The sequence below is a fragment of the Lissotriton helveticus genome, chromosome 11 (genome assembly GCF_964261635.1).
Source record: "Lissotriton helveticus chromosome 11, aLisHel1.1, whole genome shotgun sequence".
Lineage (NCBI taxonomy): Eukaryota > Metazoa > Chordata > Amphibia > Caudata > Salamandridae > Lissotriton > Lissotriton helveticus.
This window is the reverse complement of record NC_136072.1, coordinates 153,705,974-153,725,110: the sequence shown is the minus strand read 5'-3', so window position 1 is coordinate 153,725,110 and position 19,137 is coordinate 153,705,974. Positions and strand designations below refer to the sequence as shown.

Sequence of the window (19,137 nt, the reverse complement as noted above, 5' to 3'; positions counted from 1 at the left end):
CGAAATCATTCAACTTCACAAAAGAATACCTCTTTTTGGGGTTCGTGGAGGGGCGTAACACAGGCCCCCACAGCCCCCAAGGGGGTGGGGGGTCGGGGGTGGGGGGGTCCCCCCCCCGCTCCAGTGGCCCCCTCACTCTCACCGGAGGGAGACAGCTGCGCCTGCAAGCAAGCCTCTTAAGTCTTCGCAAATAAAATGGTGCTCCTTCGCGCACCTAAACTGTGCGCACACGCCATGGCGAAGGTGTTGCAAGGATACTCGTAGGCCAGTTCAATTCCACAATTCTTCTTTTATTGAATCAAGTACAAGATAACAGCGGCACCGACACAACAGCAACCTCCACCCTTCTTCTCCAGTCTCTTCACCTCTCTCCGCATTCTCTACTCCCACATTCCATACATTCCACGCACGCACACACATACACGCGCTAACACATACACGAGACAAGCCACGCGCACAACATTACATACACTACCAATACCACACACCCTCCTCCTTAACAATTAAAGACACTTACCACAAAGATTACCCTAACTTGAAATCAGAAAATCGGGCAGGTAATTTCCTTGTTCTATTGCCACGACGTAAATTGCTACCCTCAACTCTAATGTTAGAATAAGATGGAACATCGTTAACGATGTCTCTAACATCATTTCTTGTATCACATCTAGCATCACATCTAACATCATAACTAATCATGCTACTATTTGACGTGTCATTTTTATTTATACCAAAATCATCACTTAACATATATCCACTACACGACCCCTCATCAACTCTACTAGAATCAGAACTAGACAACGAACCTACCACACCACCCCTCTCATTACAAAAACTCAATTGTCGAAAATTCCACCTCTTACCATCTTCTAATTCTACTGCACCACTAAACACCTTCACTACTCTCAAGGGTCTGGACCATACACTTTCACCCTTCAACACAATCCTAGGATTCTTCACCCGAACCATTTGACCAATCCTTACCGAAGGCCAATTACATTTACCTCCCTGATACCTCTGGCTACGATCCTGATAATTCTTGACTTCAGACCTAACTTCCTTATCTATGTCTTTATTACTGCACTGTATCTTCTCATTTCTTTTCCTCAACCACCAAGGAACTAACCCAGTAAATGGTTTCCTACCTCTCAAATTCTCAAAAGGCGTCTTTCCTGTGGCAGAATGTGGAGTCACACGATATGCAGTTAACCTTTCTAGTAGTGCTTTCCTCCAGGGCAAGCCTGCGCTCAATGCCAATTCAATTACCTCCTTAACTACTCTGTTGAAGCGCTCAACTTGACCATTACTTTCGGGATGATATAAAGATGATTTTATGTGCTTAATACCCATTATTGCCAAGAACTCCTCCATCTTCTGCGATACAAATTGAGGGCCATTATCCGAAACTAATATTTCTGGAACACCTTCCCTTGAAAACACATCCTCTAAAAATTCAATGACTACCTCCGTGGTCATTCCACTTACCATTCTCACCTCGGGCCATTTCGAATAATAATCGACCAACACTATAGCATAACAGTCTTTTGCAGATACAGCCGAAAATGGCCCCATGAAATCAATTGCCACCTTTTGCCATGGATACTCGGGTAATTCCACCATAGTTAAAGGCACTCTTAATGGTTTTGCTACTTTATCACTAGTTCCACAAATCTTGCAATCCCTCACCAATCTATCTACCATAGGATCAACCCCTGGCCACCAAAACTACTCTTTAACTCTTCTTTTAGTACTGGACATACCACCATGCCCCATGTGACTCTTCTCAACAATACTTTCTCTCAATCCTTCTGGAGGCACAATTCTGTCACCTCTTAGAACAATGTCATTAATAATACATAACTCCTCTCTAATCTTTGAAAACGCAACACTCTCACCACGTAAACTGGATTCCCTTGGCCACCCATTCACTATGAATCTTTTGATCTCCTTCAATACTACATCCTTGTCCATCTCGCACATCCAAGATGCCTCAGAAATAATATTATCAGCCTTCATTTCATTTATCAAAAATACATCCTTGATGGTAAAAGCTATTTCGCCATCCGTATTCGTCTCACTTCCTACTGAATCCACATTTGGTAATCTTGAAAGACCATCAGCAACCACATTGTCTTTACCGGGAATGTATTCAATGTCGAAACTAAACATCTGTAGTTTTGACGCCAAACGCGCTAACCTAGGAGTTAAATTCTTCCCTCCTTCCGGTCTCAAAATGTTAACCAATGGTTTGTGGTCAGTAAAAATTTTGAATTTCTTTCCCCAAACATACATCCTAAATCTTTCAGCTGCCCATGAAGCCGCCAATAATTCTTTCTCTATTACAGAGTAATTTCGTTCCGATTTTGTTAATGTGCGAGAAGCATATGCTACTACCCATTTTTCTGACTTAACACATTGAGAAAAAACTGCACCTATGCCATGACCAGACGCATCCACAGATAATATACATTTAGCATTTGGTAAAAATGGTTTTAAACATGGTGTAGTAACTATTTCTTTCTTAAGTTTTTCAAAACATATTTTTTGATGCTCGCCTCATGTGAAAACAGCATTCCTCTTTAGCAAGAGTCTCAATGGTTCAACTTTTACAGCATAATTTTCAATAAAGCGTGAATAAAATTCCGTTAACCCCAAGAACGACATTAATTGCTCCTTATTTGCAGGTTCAGGAACAGCTAAGATAGCATCAACATGACTAATCTTAGGTCGAATACCATCTTTAGATATAATGTGTCCTAAATACTCCACTTCAGATTTACCAAACATGCATTTCTCATTTTTGATGGCTAGTCCACTGTTCTTCAGGGCATCCAGAACAGCATATAAACTTTCATCATGACACTCCTTGTTATTTCCATATATTAAAATATCGTCCTGAAATACTTTAGCATTTTTTATACCTTTCAAGACTCTGCACATCTCCCTTTGAAATACTGCAGACGCACTTGCCAAACCGAATGGCATGCGTTTATATCTAAACATCCCTTCAGTGGTGATGAATGCAGTACAATGTGTTGAATTATCATCAAGAACAATTTGGTGATAAGCACTTTTTAAGTCTATCTTGGAAAACCAAGAAGACCCACCAACGGAAGATGTAAGTTCTTGCAAATTTGGAAGTGGAAATGTGTCAACCCAAATAGCTTCATTCAAACATCTTAAGTCAACACATAGACGTAAATCGCCATTGGATTTAAGGGAAATCACGACTGGCGAAACCCAATCTGAGCTCTCAACTGGTTCAATAATTTCATCTTTGCACAATTTTTTAAGTATTTCATCCAGTTTTCCTCTATAACTGATAGGTACATTTCTAAGTTTTTGCTTCACAGGATATGTGCCCTCCCTTAAAATAATTTTATGTTTAAATCCAATCATTTTGCCAATATTATTGGAAAAAACATCAGGGAATTTTTCTTTTAAAAATGAATAATCATTCACTTCACGACAATCATCCTGAATGGAATAAACAGGACACTCTAAACGAGGATCAATTTTCATGCCTAAATCAAACATGTGCGGCCATCCTAGAATGGTTGCTCCTTTGCTAGATATATATATTTTACCATGGCATGAATTGTGTCCAAAACTAATTTTGGCTAATATGAATCCTTCCAGAGGTATCTTATGTCCAGTATAACCCCCAGGATGTACATCTTGAACTAATAACGATCTGTTCGGCCAAAGTGATTTAAATTGGTCCATACCCATGATGGTGTACCACGCACAAGAGTCTACCATTATCTTAACCTCTAAACCATCAATATTAACGATAGTAGATGGCAGTTCTTTAACTCTACCCTTCACCTTAACTAATTCATCGTGTACACTGTAAATCTCACCCACAACATGAGAGGCATCACTATCTTGGATATAATTTATATCATCCAGATCATCCTCTTGGATACAATTAACTTTGGCCTTGAAATTGTGGCACACTCTAGTGAAATGACCTTTCTTTTTACAATTCGTGCAGATTTTGTCAATAGCGGGACACCATTTATAGTTTGCTAAATGGTTGGACGATCCACACCTATAACATAAAAACTTCCTTTGCTCATTGCTTTTCTCATAGCTTTTCTTATTATTATAGTTCGTAAATGACTTATTCTCATTTTTTGGTTTAGGTTTATCACCCTTATTTATCTCATTAACTGAACCAGATGCAAGATCATTTTTCTCATTTCTGACTTCACGAATACACTGGTCCGAAGTCTCCACACCCCTAGCTACTTCAATAGCATTTTTTAATGAAGTACCACTTGATGACCATAATTTTTCTTGAATTTTTTTTGATTTTGTTTTCATAAGAATTTGGTCACGTAAAACTTGGTCATAAGTCATGCTTTCAAACTCACACGTAACAGCCAAACCTCTTAGCGCTGAAACATACTGGTCAATCGACTCATCCGCTTTCTGGGCCCTCGAATAAAACTTAAATCTTTCCATTACTACATTAATTTTTCTCCCAAATCTTTCCTGCATTTGTTTGACCGCACATTGATAAACACCCATGTCCCCAGCATTATCAATTTTAGGTACATTTTTAAATTCCCTTAACCCCACTGCACCAAGTCTGTGTTTAAGTAAAGATACCATTCGTTCTTGAGAAGATTCTTCCTCCGCTAAAACTTCAACATATGCTTCAAACATATCGAGCCATAAATCCCATGCTATGGGAGGTTCGCCCGATTCCGCTAAGAAAAATGGTGGTGGGAGAATTGAGGACATTTTGGTCAGTGAAAGTAATTAATTATTGAGAAAAATAGAGAGTATAATCCAAATAGAGTTGATGCTTGTGCAAAAAGTTCACCAATGTTCACACAATATGAATGTACTTGGATTACTTGGGCAAATTGTTCACCATAGTTCAATGTTAATATTGGATGGTTGTTTATGAAATTAAATTAATTTTTGGTCGGCTGGTTAATAAAAATCAAAGATATGAAAGTAGTCATGAATAATGTATCATAGTTGACAGCTTACTGAGAGTTCTTTTTGAATTAGCCACACGAAGAACACCAGTCGTGTAAATTTATGAGAAACTAGCTGCGTCGAATTCAGTACTCGGTGTGTGCGACGGTGCTAGGATACGACTAACAAAATGGCTGCCACGTCGTGTAGTCATACGTAATGACGATGAATGCTACGGAAGCTCAAAGCCGCTTTTGTGGAACGTCCTCAGAGTCTCGACGTCACACAGCAAGTTGCGTCTATGGAACGCTCCGAGGAAGCAGCATCAATGGAGCGCTCCGAGTTGTTTACTCGCGGGCTGCTTGAAAAATGCAGGCTTGAAGAATGCTCACCAACGGCGGATCCTGTAAGAGGTGGGCGCTATTGGAAAATGTAATTTAATTTACCCAAAAAAATTTCGTTCCGTTGGTTGAATGCCGGCAATCCTCATAAATCTTCATAAATCGTCATTTCGTCCCGTTGGTTGAATGCCGGTAATCCTCATAAATCCTCACAGATCCGTCCGTTACATTTTCTTTTCATCCTTTATTTTTTTTTTTTCTGTGCTCAGTGCCGCTGGAAGGTAGTTTCAATCCCTCTCGTCGCCATATGTTGCAAGGATACTCGTAGGCCAGTTCAATTCCACAATTCTTCTTTTATTGAATCAAGTACAAGATAACAGCGGCACCGACACAACAGCAACCTCCACCCTTCTTCTCCAGTCTCTTCACCTCTCTCCGCATTCTCTACTCCCACATTCCATACATTCCACGCACGCACACACATACACGCGCTAACACATACACGAGACAAGCCACGCGCACAACATTACATACACTACCAATACCACAGAAGGCCTCTAAACCTCCGAGTCTTCCCTCTCTTTCTGTCTTGCTCCTCAGTGAAAACCGAGACTTCAAGAAACGGGTAATTACCCTCTCTTTCCTCCGTTCGTTTATTTGCTCCCCTGTGAAATGGATCCAAAAAAGAAAAACCTTTTTGCTGGAAACGTTGTCTTTTTCTGACAAAAGTGCAGCCTCGGGATGGAGAGAAATAAAACATTCCAAATGTGAAAAATAAATAACTAATTAAAGAAAGGCAGAGTGGATGCAAGGTGGCCAGATTGATTTATTTGCACCTAAACACATTAGTGCCACTTTACAGTGTTTGCCAGTGAAGTGATACTTTTGTTTTCTCCTCTCTCTTTGAGCAACATTGTTTTCCCTGTGTGGGAAAGTGCACCTTGCCTGAAGGTACTGAAATACCTGCTTGATGGGTGAATTGGAAAACAAAATGTGTACAGTGACTGTGTGTTTACGAATGTGGTCTTTTTAAACCATACTGCCTATGTTTTTGAAAGGATATAAGCAATGGGCACTGAAACGGGTCCCTTCCGGGCCCTGTAGTCATGGCCTTACCTTTACATGCAAAAGCACTCACTAATTTCTGAATAATGAGCGTAAAAGGAAAAAGGTAACCATGTTGTTCTTGATTACATTTCACATGCCTTACTTAATCTTGCATTCCCTATGAGTGTTTGCTTTTTTCTAGGATGTTGTTAATTCTTTTAGGCACCATATCGCTCTTGTCTAGTGCGTAAATAGAATTGAGTCACATCCAGGTGTTTATAGCGGGTCAGTGCAGTGAAAGTTTCTCTAAGTGGGGCAGTATGGTGTTCAGTGGGGGAGAGGATGTAGCGCTATGGTCAGAGCTGCTGAAGTGGAACTGGTGAACCAGGTTCAGCCTTAATGACCAGGCTCCCAGACCACTCTCCTGAGGAAGCACATTCCTGTGCTACACCTTAGAAGGCGCCGCAAGATCTTAAAAGCCCTGGTGTCTTAGCACCAGTAGGTGGACCCTAGCAGTGGCAAGTGTGGATTAACCTTGAAGGCCTGTCCACCACTATCCATGAAGTTCAACTCCAGTCTTGGGGACAGACCTATGAAGCAGCACACCATAGAGTGCCAGTGACTCTGTCACTGAGGTCACAGGACCCTTGAGCAGGGTGGCTCTAGGGCAGTGCGACCTCACCGGGCGCTAACTTCAGGTGGGGGGGTCGTGTTTGTAAGTATAATATGGTTTTAAAAGCACTTGCTGCCTCCTTCCAGGCCCCCAACATTTTTGGGCAACAATAAAAATGTCTTGATAACTCCAGTGATTAATGTTCTTAGTAGAGAGAGATGGTGTTTTGGCTAGTGGAAGGTTTGACTAATGAAAAGGAATGGCAGAGGTGTAATTTGCATGCTGCTAAGAACATGTGCCATGCAGATCACAAAGTGCACATAATGTGAATAGGTCAGTGGGTTACTGCTTTTGTCAGAGAGACCCTATTGTTACTTGCAGTTAATACGTTTTAATCCTAACTTAGAACAGTGAGCTATTAACTGTCATGTAAGAGCTGCATGCAAACTCCAAGGTATAAATTATAGCGTTATGTTTTTTTCCCCAGTCTTCGATTATCCTAATGTTGCAAAAAAGGGTTAATTTGAGTAGAAATTAATTCTGATTATTAAAGAGAACTCCCAACCATGGTATTATGTTTTTAATTCTGAGTTTGTGTTTCTGCAGACCAATCACTATTAAACGATGCTGCCTACTATTATGGTTGGCATGTGACTCCTACACCTTGTAGTCCTTTGTCTTATGTAACATTTCCTACACAGTGATGTACACACATATGAATGAATGTCTCTGTGTAATATGTGTAATGTAAAGTGCTCTGACACCCTACACTGGTATTAGTGGTGCTGTACATTTTCTGATATTTTTAGTACTAGTGGAACTTACAACTGCAGCAATGAGAAAGGAGACCAGTCAATCTTTGCAACTGGCACTCCACTTCACAGCAGCACAAGTCACATTTTTCAGTAACTTTTGATGTGTTTGAGCTATAAACAATGTATTAGTTAAAATCGTCAGATTATGCAGCAGATGATGTATTGTGTGGCAAATATGTCAAAGCCATAGTTATGTGGAAAACATTTGCAAACTAGGATATTTTGCCATTCATGTTTGAACTGCTCTTGTGGAAAAAGGGAGGAGAAGTTCTGATGACAGAAACTCCATGGCTGGGAGACAAATGGCTTGCGATTCCACTTTTAAGGATGTTTGGGACATTCTGTGATTGCAAACGTATCCCACTTTGTGAATGTATTTTAATGCCAATAACACATATTTAACCTTAAATAAACATGTGTATCAATTGGTTAAATTAAATGATGTAATAAACTGTAACCAGTTAGTGAAATGGGAAACCAATACAAAAAATTGGGATATTTTGCTCTTTCTGCCACACCTCTCATTCCGCCCACTGACCCAATCCATTGGTTATTCCCGCCCTTTGATTCTCCTCCCACAGTTCCCCTACTTTTTTTCCCCCACTTCGACCACTGGCTGGCACTAACATGCATTAGAGACAACTGTGGGCTTTTACCACTGGGTCTCTTAGAGAATGACACCTCAGATCCATACATGGTGGCTAAACACAGCACATGCCTGGGTTCTCCGCACTACACGTTTGGTATTTGACGCCAGACTTCTGCAGCTTGTGTTGAGGATATTAAACATCCCCTTGTGCTTGTATAAAACATAGCTTCCAAGTGGCATTGGCACCATGTCCTGTCCATTCCTAGCTTTTATCCAACAACACTTTGCATGCTGGAATGTTTAACCCCTTACTTAGATGGTCACAGCACAACTCCCAAAATGCAAGGGGCTGTTGGCTTAAAATCCAGGCCTGGCTGGTGGTGTCACACGTGACAATAGAGCCATTTGGAGGCAATGGTGAATCTGTAATTTAGCAGGCGTGTCTATATAGTAAATTGTAAATACCACCAGTGTTGACACACTGAGGTCTGAGGCCTCTGTTTGTTATGAAGTAAGGCCCAGTCTGGGGATTCAGGTCAGTCCTTGTGAGGGAAGCTGCTGGACTTGTTTTTACCATGCACTTTGAAAGTATTTTCACCTTGATGCAAGAAGAAAGTTGGATTGTTTTACAAAACATGCTTGATTTTTGTAAATTGCTGGACGGGTGATTGCTTTATTTTGCTTTTCCTTCACCAACTACAGTTTGTATAGATTGTCTTTAGGTACTTGCTGATATGGTTTGTTTTTATTCTACATGCAGTGTTATTTATGGTGTTGCTTGCACTTGTCTATAATACGTGCACCTTAAATCTTGTATTTAGCATTGTTTACACTACAGAAATGATAAATTAAAACAGACAATCATCTGCATCAATGTTCTGAAGCATCCAAACAGTTTTCTTCCTCAGCCTTGTTTGCCTGCCTATTTTGCTGTGCTTACTAATAAGACATTATGATTGAAATTGCTTCCTCAGTTCACGTTATTATCATGCACAACCCTTGACTGCCGCTAGTGTGTGGCATGCAGATAATTCACTAGTCTATTTCTCTTGACTTTCGCAGGATACTGAGTTATAGCTTGTGTACTTCTCATGTATATTGTCAGTCGAGTTTTTATGGAATTGCATGTTTGGGTTGGTCTTTCAAAGTATCAAGGTATTGTCAATTCGATTTCAGACCCTTCATAGTTGTTCTTTGTTCTTCAGCCATAGGCAGTTCCTGAGACAATAGGATTACTCTTTGGAATTGTTCTGATTGCTGCCTCAATTAAATAATCTCCTTTTGACAGTATTGTTACAAATGGCATAGCTTGTATGTTAAGAGTGTTTCCCACTTTCTCATTAGAACTTAGAGAAAGACAATATAGAGGCATTTCATTTAAATATTGGAGGTTTCAAATCAAAATATGCTCCATTTCTGGGTGGTAGGGCAAAGTGGTAGATGGTGGGCTGCACCGCCAGGAGGGGGGGGGGGGCATCCATGTGCTTTGCAGGGGGGCCCTCTCAAGTTTTGTTATGCCACTGGGTTTGTGCAAATAACTGCGGGAGATAATTCTGCGTTTGATAAATCCTTTGGCAGAACTTTCTTTTAAACCTAAATCTGATCTAAAACAAATTATTTATTGGACACCTTAAACTTTACAATGATGAAGGGATATTAGCAATAGTTAAAGATAAGCAGCAGTAGTTAGTGTAACGGGCATTGTGCCATACTGGGGCCTAGCTTCAGGAGGGGTGTTTTGGGTGCTACACCCCCCTGAAAAATTTATTCTGCAGTATATAGTTGGGTACAGGTGCTTTCAGTCGGGTATGGTGAAGCATCTGTTGGATTTCACCCTGGATTTTTACATGCCCACAGGGACAATTACACAAGCGCTCTCTCTCGTCTCTGCCTTAAAACTTGTTTAGTTTGAAAACTATTGTTTTTGTAAGAGCCCCTAACATTCTTCTCTTTCCACTGCCTCGTAAGCCCCCTGCTCCAACGCTGGAGATATGTAAGCCTGTTTTGTCCACTTTTAGGGCTATAGTAACTATCGAAGTGTATGTTTTTTAATTGGAACAATCTTACTCTTTTCTGGTTATGTGTTTTATATGAGCATGTCCCTTCCAAACATCCTCTGTAAATTTCCCTTAATAAAACCCGTTTTTGAGTACTTATTCCATCTTTTCCCACCACTCCCCCTTCCTTCTCATGAATAATGCTAAGTAGTATACTTACATGTGCAGAGATCTCCGCCACTGAGGTGGAGATTTTCTCACAGAAGAGAAGCAGAGGACTCTGGCAATGGGTTTATGAATTGCATTATGTGTAGCACATAAGTTGTACTACTGTTGTGCTTCTCTATGTATAAGGCTCTCAGTTTTCAGTTTTTACTGAATTTTACAAATAAACACAGACAGGACACAATGTGTTTTCTGTCTATATTTATTTTTAAAAGTGGAAAAATACAGAAAATGTTGCTTGTTGTGGGTGACTCTCGATGCTGTCTTTCATGCTTTCCTGGACCACAGCTGAGCAGACGGACAGCATGGGCAGTTAAAAAACTGGTTGAGATTTTCCTAAATATAGGCCTATGTTAACATATATGTATTGCTATATTTGGTTGCTTAACTTGTTAAAATGCATTTAACAGAACATTTATGTACTACAAAATGCAGTTTGTGAATCTGGCCTACAATGATTGGCACAGATATGTGAAAGGTATGAGCACAGAAAAGATGGGATTTAACATAAAATTCCTACTTTCAGATTCAACTAATCAGGATTTGCAGTGTTTGCTCTAGTAAATTCCAAACATGTCTGCAGAGAGTCCATTTGAAGTTCCAGATTGTCAGCAGTTATTAGAATGATGTAGGGGGGAGATGTGTCTCATCCTAGATGAGTGTCAGGATCTGACTCACAAAGGTGGCTATGCATAGGTGTTTTCTCAATCTTGTAGTACTCACAACTTACCACTGAATTCTAAGAGTAATTTAGGAGCATTCGTGGTTTTATACTGGAGCAAGCAAGGCATAGAAAATACAGTCAAAGTCTTTATCATTTGGTCTGATGGTTCATAAATATATAAATAGCGATGGCTCACATATTTTAATCTTTAAAAGTAATCAAGAGCATTTCCATTCATAATTCTTCCACAAAGTACTTTTAAACGGGCGAAAGATTTTTTCGTTTTGAAGAGAAACCAAAGGTACTTTTAAACATGAAAGTGGTGCACTTAGCGTAGGTAAGTGCTACAAACACTTTTTGTAGTTGGCATATGGAATGACATTAATTCGCATAGAAAAGTACTTTTCATCTGATGGAAAATGGGCAATCGAAATAATGGCGCTGTGCACATTTCCACCAACACTTCTCAACAAATTTTCATCTTAACAGTAAATCTGGAAGCATACCAGTAGGGTAAAGATACATACACCTGCAAATCTTCGAAATTCTTTAATGTCCAGAAGCATATTTGAGATTACAATGTATTCTCCAGATCCAGACATGCCCCCTGTCCCTAGGCATCCTCTTATGCCTGCATAGATATCCATGGATTTTGTAGGTCTGCCCCACACTGTCTATATCTGTCTTTGATGGCACACATTGATTATATCATATATAGAGACAGAAATAGTTGTTGGAGGAAGACAAGAACACCAGACTAACCACATCTCCCCGTTTTCCTGCCTACTGATGCCCCAGGGGCTTCATTTAGTCTCTGTTGTTTTTCCTCATGTTCTGCACAGTGCTTCATTTGCAAAAACCTAAGTGCCAGGGCTCTCATCAGTAGGCCACTGCACCTTGTGCCAAAAATTGCCCCTGCCAGTCCTGCCAATGATAACAGTAACAACACAACTACTAACCTTCATACTCCTACAAGTGTGACAATTCGGACTATTTCAGGCCCCCAAAGCTATAAGAATGGCTTGGGCGGCAGGTAATATTATTTTTTAACGTATATTGAGTTAATAAATAACTGTTGTTGTGTCATCTCTAAATTAGCAAGACCGTGCTAGACTGTGAATCGCCGGGACTGACAATTAGGTTCAGGTGCTGAGCACCAGAAGCCGACGGCTCAAATTAAGCACCGGTTCTGCTTAGATTATATGCACACACAGATACCCTCTTTCACCCAAACCCTGTAACATGAATAGCTGCTTAGAGATTGGTACCAGATGGGGCAACCAAGCCCATCTCTTTGGCGCATTATCCTGCCTGCTTTGGATTGGTGTGACATAGGGGCTAGATGTATGAATATTATGTTATGTTATGTTATACCTTCTTGTATAGTGCAACGACTCACCATGAGGCATCTCGGCGCTTACTCAGAGCATAACCCAAGGAAAAAAAAGAGCAGAGAGGAGGGGGCCCTAGTACAGAAAAGCTTTTAGGTGTTTCCTAAAAATTTGAAATAATGAAATTTCTCGCAAGGAGATAGGAAGACTGTTCCAATATTTAGGAGCCAGGTAGGAGAAAGCCATTCCTCCTGACCTGTAATGTCTGATTTGGGGTACATGTAGTAGCAATTGTGAGCTAGATCTGAGTGTTCGGCTCGGAATATGTTTTACCAACTTGTTTTGCAAGTATTTAGGGCCTTGACCCTGTAGGGCGTTAAATGTCAGACAGCAGACTTTAAAGATGGATCTTTGCTTTACAGGCAGCCAGTGCAGCCTTCTCAGTAGTGGTAGCGAAGATGATCTGGCGGGCGTATATTCAAAACCAGCCTGGCCGCTGTAATAATATCTGCTTGCAAAGTATTTTTACAACTGGTAAAGATTTTTAAGAACAACCTATGTACTAATAGGTGGATTCTTAAAAATTGAATTTGTGTCAGCAGACCAACATGTCTGATTTCTGTTAAATAAAGCAAAACTTTCTTATTAAATGCAGTCAATTTTTATCAAAGGAAACGGGCTGCTTTTAAGAAGGATTTTTTTTCTTAAGGTTATCAAATAGTTGGTAGTAATTCCCTGGGTGACTTCATATTTTTCAACAGCATTTTTTGTACATTTCCAGTGGGGAAGGGGTCCCGAAAGGACCTCATCCCCTTTGCGATTTGGTTACTGCCTCCTTTGAGGTGTTGGTGAAATATCAATGTTTTGCAAGAGGATTTCGTTTCATTTAGGGTTACTGCCTTTCCAAGAGAAAACAACGGTGTTTGCTGTGGTTTTAGGAGTCTGAGGACAGGACGTGATACTAAACATGACAAATTAAAATTGTGTGTACTCATTTGTAACATGACTTTTCTTCCTTTGTTTACATTAATTATTAGCCATGGATCAGTAACACCTCTCTAGAACAAATACATCAAAATAGCAGCGGTGCCAGTAGAAAAACAGTCAGGTAGCATTACGGTTGCAAAACATTGACTCATAGCATACTGATTCAGTATTTGCAAGGGACGCCAACAACACACCCCTCCTAAATACCGAATCGGTATCCATTACTAAACACGTTTAGCGCTTCATAAACGCTTTTGTGAATGGTAAATGCATTTAGTACATATGAAATAGGGATTAACAGTCACACACCTTCTGATTAAGCATTTGGATAGTTTGTGAACTCTAAAACCCTTTGTACATGTGGCCCTTTCTCTTGCAGTACTCCTGGCTTATACATTCTAGTGGTAAGTCATAAGTGTCCTTGCCTTACTCTTTGAATTCAGGATTAGGGCAGAGGTAACAACAAGAGTATAACAAGACAGAGCAAACTCATTATAAAATACATAATAGTGGCTATTCACTCACACACAAAGATATTGTCTAGTGAGTGGATGACCTATTGTACACTGGGGGGGGATGGATGACCTATTGTATACTGTGGAGGGGCATCACCCCCCTACCCCCCAGGTGTACCTCTATTTTTAGGTCCCTCTAAACTATGTTCAAAAACCTATCTTGTAAAATGCTGTACAGCAGCTGCATTAGGCACTTTTTGGTACTAAACGGTTTCACATCAGAGGTGGATCTGCAATGGCTTTCGCCTTCTTGTAGTGAATATTGATACACAAAAGAGATCTTCCACAACCAGATGCATAGAATCAGGTTGTCTGGAAATTTGAATTCTACAGTGCAGTTTTGAAAGTGAAAAATCTGCCAGTAACACGGATAGTCCACAGTTGCACATTTAGAATTAGGTATGCGAAAGTGGGCTTTTTGTGAGGGACCAGCCATGCAACCCTGATAAATTGAGTGAATATGTACAAACTCACAAATTGTGGATCTCACAATTGTTTTGCAGATATTTTGCCACTCTGAATACGCCTGTATAACTACTTATGCGAAGAGCAGGAGTAATTGCATTTCCAAGGAGGAAGTGGGGCTGGACCATCCTCACATTGAGCACAGAACAGCTAAAAATCATGCAGAGTTGTGCGTCTATTTACAATTTCTTAAGTTCATGTTTTATGCGTATGAGTAATCCAGGAACTCTATCTCTACCATAGATTTTCATATATTCCTGGAATTCTTAAGGGCTTCCAAAAATTCAGAAATTAACTTCAAGGATAGTACTAATCAAATAGGAGCAACAACATGATTTTTCATTGTGGTTTTGTGCATAAGCACCCTATAATTGTGTCTTGCAAGACTAACTTTGAAATGTATCAGGAATTTGAATCAGAGTTAAAAAAAAAATAGAAGTGATATATTTAAAGAATAGAAAATAGTATTTCTTGACAGCACAGTCACTTGAGTTGAGTTCAGTAATTATTTATTCGATGAAAAAGATACCTCATAAAAGTACACAGTATATACAAAATAAAAATAGAATTGAAGTTCAGCTAACTGTCATCTGGAATTACCGTTACAAATAGATAAAAAAGTTAAAAAATGTTAAAAAAGTTTTTTAAAAAGTTTTTACAAAAAGTTAAACAAAGGTTTTTTAAAAAAAAGTTTAAAAAGCACAGTCAGAATTGTAGGGATCTTATTTACACTGTAAACTGCTTGTTTTAAGAACAGTCACGGCGAACTCTAATATAGAAATAATATCACTTTTATACCAGGTTTTCCCTACTTAAAATACAAGAATAGATATTACTGTTAAACAAATCTTTGCCACTCAGTGTATCAACTTCAGAGGAACAAAGGACAGACTCAACCCTGCTGGATGCCAGTACATCTGCATTGTTGGGATTATTTGTATACGGAATGTGTTATGCAAAATACTTTGCAAATCACCAATATTTGAAAAAATAAATGGAAAACCTTTTCTTTTTTTTTAACAATATGCCAAGCTCAACCAATCAATCAAATGGGATTTATAAAGCACTGCTAATCACCCGTTAGGGTATCCAGATGCTGAGAGCCATGCTGCTTGGGTGGATTCAATTTAACAGCCAGCCCTTGAGTCCCTTCCTGAATTCCTGAAGAAAGGGTGAGGTCTGGAAGTAGAGGGGAAGGCAGTTCCAGGACTTTGCTGCAAGGTAGGCGAAGGATCGTCCTCCACTGTTGCTTGAGCGGATGAGAGGTGCGGGCGAATTAGAGGGAGGTGGAGCGCAAGTACTGAAGGGCTGGTTGAAGCTCATGTGGTGGTTGATGCATGCTGGTCCTTGATTGTGTAAGGCTCTGTAGGCTTGAATCAGCATCTTGAATTGACATCTCTTATGGACAGAGTGTCATTAGAGCTTCTTGAGGTGTGGGGTGATGTGGGTCCATCTGGGGAAGTCGAGAATGAGTCTGGCTGCTGAGCTCTGGGTGGTCTGCAATCTCTTCAGGAAGTGTGTGGTAATTCCTCTGTAGAGTGTGTTGCCTTACTCCAAGTGGCTAGTGACGAGGGCATACGTGACGCTACATCTGGTGCTGACTTGAAGCAATTTGAAGATCTTCCGGAGTTTGCAAAGAGTGAGGAAGTAGGGGGAGGAGACTGGATTTTCATGGTAAGTTTGCTGTCCAGGATGATGCAGATGTTCCGGGCATTGCCTGTGAGAGTGGGTGAGAGTCCTAGTTCGACAGACCACTAGGAGTCCTTTTACGGGAAGGTGTTGTTCCTGAAGATCAGTATTTTTGTTTTGTCTGTGTTGAGTTTGAGGCAGTTGTTTTGCATCCAGTTGGCGACAATGGTATGCACAGGTGGAAGTTGGCCCTCATGGTGGACGGGTCTTCCGATAGAGAGAGGATGAGTTGGGGTCATCTGCGTAGGATATGATGTTCAGTCTGTGGGTTCTGATGATGTTGTCCCGGGGGGTCATGTAGGCACTGAACAGAGTAGGGCTGAGGGATGAACCTTGAAGGACACCACTGATGATGTTCTTGGCTTCTGAGGTGAAAGGTGGTAGGTGGGTTCTCTGGGTTTTTCTGGTAAGGAAGGATGCAATTCATTTGAGGGCATCCTCCTAGATTATGATCTAACCCAGCCTCTTGATCAGGGTGTGATGGGCACAGTGTTGAAGGCCGCTGAGAGGTCAAGGAGGATCATGGCGCCCTCTCACCCCAGTCTAGGAGGTTTCTGATGTCATCAGTGGCTGCAATCAGGGCAGTTTCTGTGCTGTGGTTTGTACAGAATCTGGATTGGGATGAGTTCAGAAGATCGTTGTTTTCCAGGTATTCTGTAAGTTGGTGTTTGATGGTCTTTTCAAGGACTTTTGCAAGGAAGGGGAGCATAGAGATGTGCTGGTAGTTCCTGCGCTCCTTGGGGTCAGGGGATAGTTTCTTGATGAGGGATTTGACTGCAGCATATTTCTATTCTTCTGGTAAGGTGGTCAAAGTGACAGATGTGTTGAAGATGGCAGTGGGCTCATTGCTGATCGTTCTGCTTCTGAGGGTGAACATGTTATAGGGATAGTGGTCAATGGGTGCTCCTGAGAGGACAAAGTGTATAATGGCTGTGGTGGTTAGACTGGTGAGTTGGTCCCAGGTGTTGATTCATTGGTTGGAGTTTGTGTCTGTGGGAGCCTGGAGGCTATGGATGTCGGAGGCAGGTTGGGGTTTGAAGTGTTTGTAGATGGTGGAGATCATGTCTTGTAAGGGTGTTGCAAAGTTCTTAGGAAGGGGTGATGATGTTTTCAGTTGCTGAAGGATTGGAGAACTCCTTGATGATGCAGAAAAGTTCTTTGCTGTGGTTGGAGCTGGCTTCGATGCACTTGGCTAGGGGATTCTTTTTCGTCCCTTTTAGGAGTTGGAGGTAGTGGTTGAATGAAGTCTTGAAGGTGGTGTAGTCTGTTGGCTCCTTGCTGTTGCTTTCTAGTTGCTTGCAGTTGTGTTTCCTCGTTCTCGGTTCCGAGGTATACCAATTGGCTTGTTTGGTGGATTTGAAGGGGATAACCTTGTTGGAGCAGTCAGTGATCCATGCTGTAAAGTTCTTGACAGCCTGTTGAAGGTTAGTAGAGGTTCCCTGGTAGGAGGTGTTAAGGGTATCAGTCCATTGACATTTGGATAATTTGTTCCAGCTGTGTGTGGAGTTCTGGGTGGCTTGGTGGAGGTACTTAGGACTCCAGTGAGGGTGAAGTGGATGATTGCAGGGTCCGTCATGGTAATTTTGGTGACATGGCTGTACTTGACTCCGTCGCTGGCTGGGAAGATTCGGTCGAGCGTGTGTCCTACGTTGTGTGTGGGGTTATTGACCAGTTGGGTGAGGCCAATGTTGTTCATGCTTTCAAGGAGGTTGGCTGAGTTTGGATTGTTTGGGTCTTTGAGGTAAAAATTGAGGTCTCTTAGGAGAAAGTGTTTGGTGTTGATGGCTTGTAGTACAATGAATTTGGGGATTGCGTTGCAGAAATCGGGATGTGGTCCTGGAGATCTGGAGATTAGGGTGCCTCTGATGGTGGTATTGCCATCTTTTTATAGTTGGAAGTTGAGGTGTTCGATGAGCAGGGTGGTGTAGTCTGCGGTGGCGGTGCAGCATGGTTTCTTTATGGATGATGGTGATTCCACCTCCGTGTTTGCTGATGTAGTCCAGGGGCTGAATTACGGAAGTGCCACGGGGGCACAATGGGGGTTAGAACTCACTTTACGTGCCCCCGGGGCACTGTGGTATTACAGAAGGGTTTGCAGATGCTTGTGCAGCACCTTCTGTAATACAGACAGCACAGGTGCACATATTTGCCTCTGCGCCTGCACCTGCACCGTACTACAGATGTAGGTGGAGAGACAAAGAAGCTGTGATGGCAGCCCTCTGGACAGTGCAAAGGGGGTCCTATGGACACCCCATACATCCCCTTGCAGGCAAGTGCAGTCACTGACTGCACCTGCCTGCAAGAGGATCTCTCGCCTCTCTAAAAGTGCAGACTGGTTGCCACCTGCACTGTTAAACACGGAGTGGCTGCTTCAAAGCCACTCCTTTTTTCACTTGAATGCACTGCCCCCAGGCAGCCAAGTTCATGGCTAACCTGGGGGCAGAGCATTCAAGGTAATAGGGCGCACTTTCCCTGTTTGCGTCCATGTACTTGTATTAAGGTGGGTTATGATGCAAACAGGGAAAATGCACCCTATTCATAATACGGCCCTTGGTGTGCTATCTTGTAGCCATTGGGCGCGACCATTGTGATGTCAGGCGCAGATGGTGAGTTGAGCCAGGTCTCAGTGAGGAAGATCATGTTGGGGGTGAGGGTGGTGATGGTGTTGTAAATCTTGGAGGCGTGTTTGCAGCTTGATCAGGTGTTGAGCAGGAGGTAGTGGAGCTGGCCAAGCGCAGTCATGGTTGGCATGGGGGTTGCAAATGCATGTGTGGATGCTCTGGCATTGCAGGAGAAGAGACAGTGGTGGCAAGAGAAAGGTCCTACTGATGGTCATGGAGAGGTGCAGCAGAAGTTGTTGTTGCGGAGTCTGGAGTCCAGGGTTACGAGCTTGGCGCTGGTGTAGCTGCAAGTGACCGGAGATC

General features: G+C 41.6%; 1 protein-coding gene across 1 annotated transcript in view; it reads left to right on the top strand.

Moving 5' to 3' along the window:
• Positions 1 to 19,137, top strand: part of LOC144791221 (transient receptor potential cation channel subfamily V member 6-like) — a 327,745-nt gene that overhangs the window by 254,612 nt on the left and 53,996 nt on the right. The gene's annotated exons all lie outside the window — the stretch shown is intronic.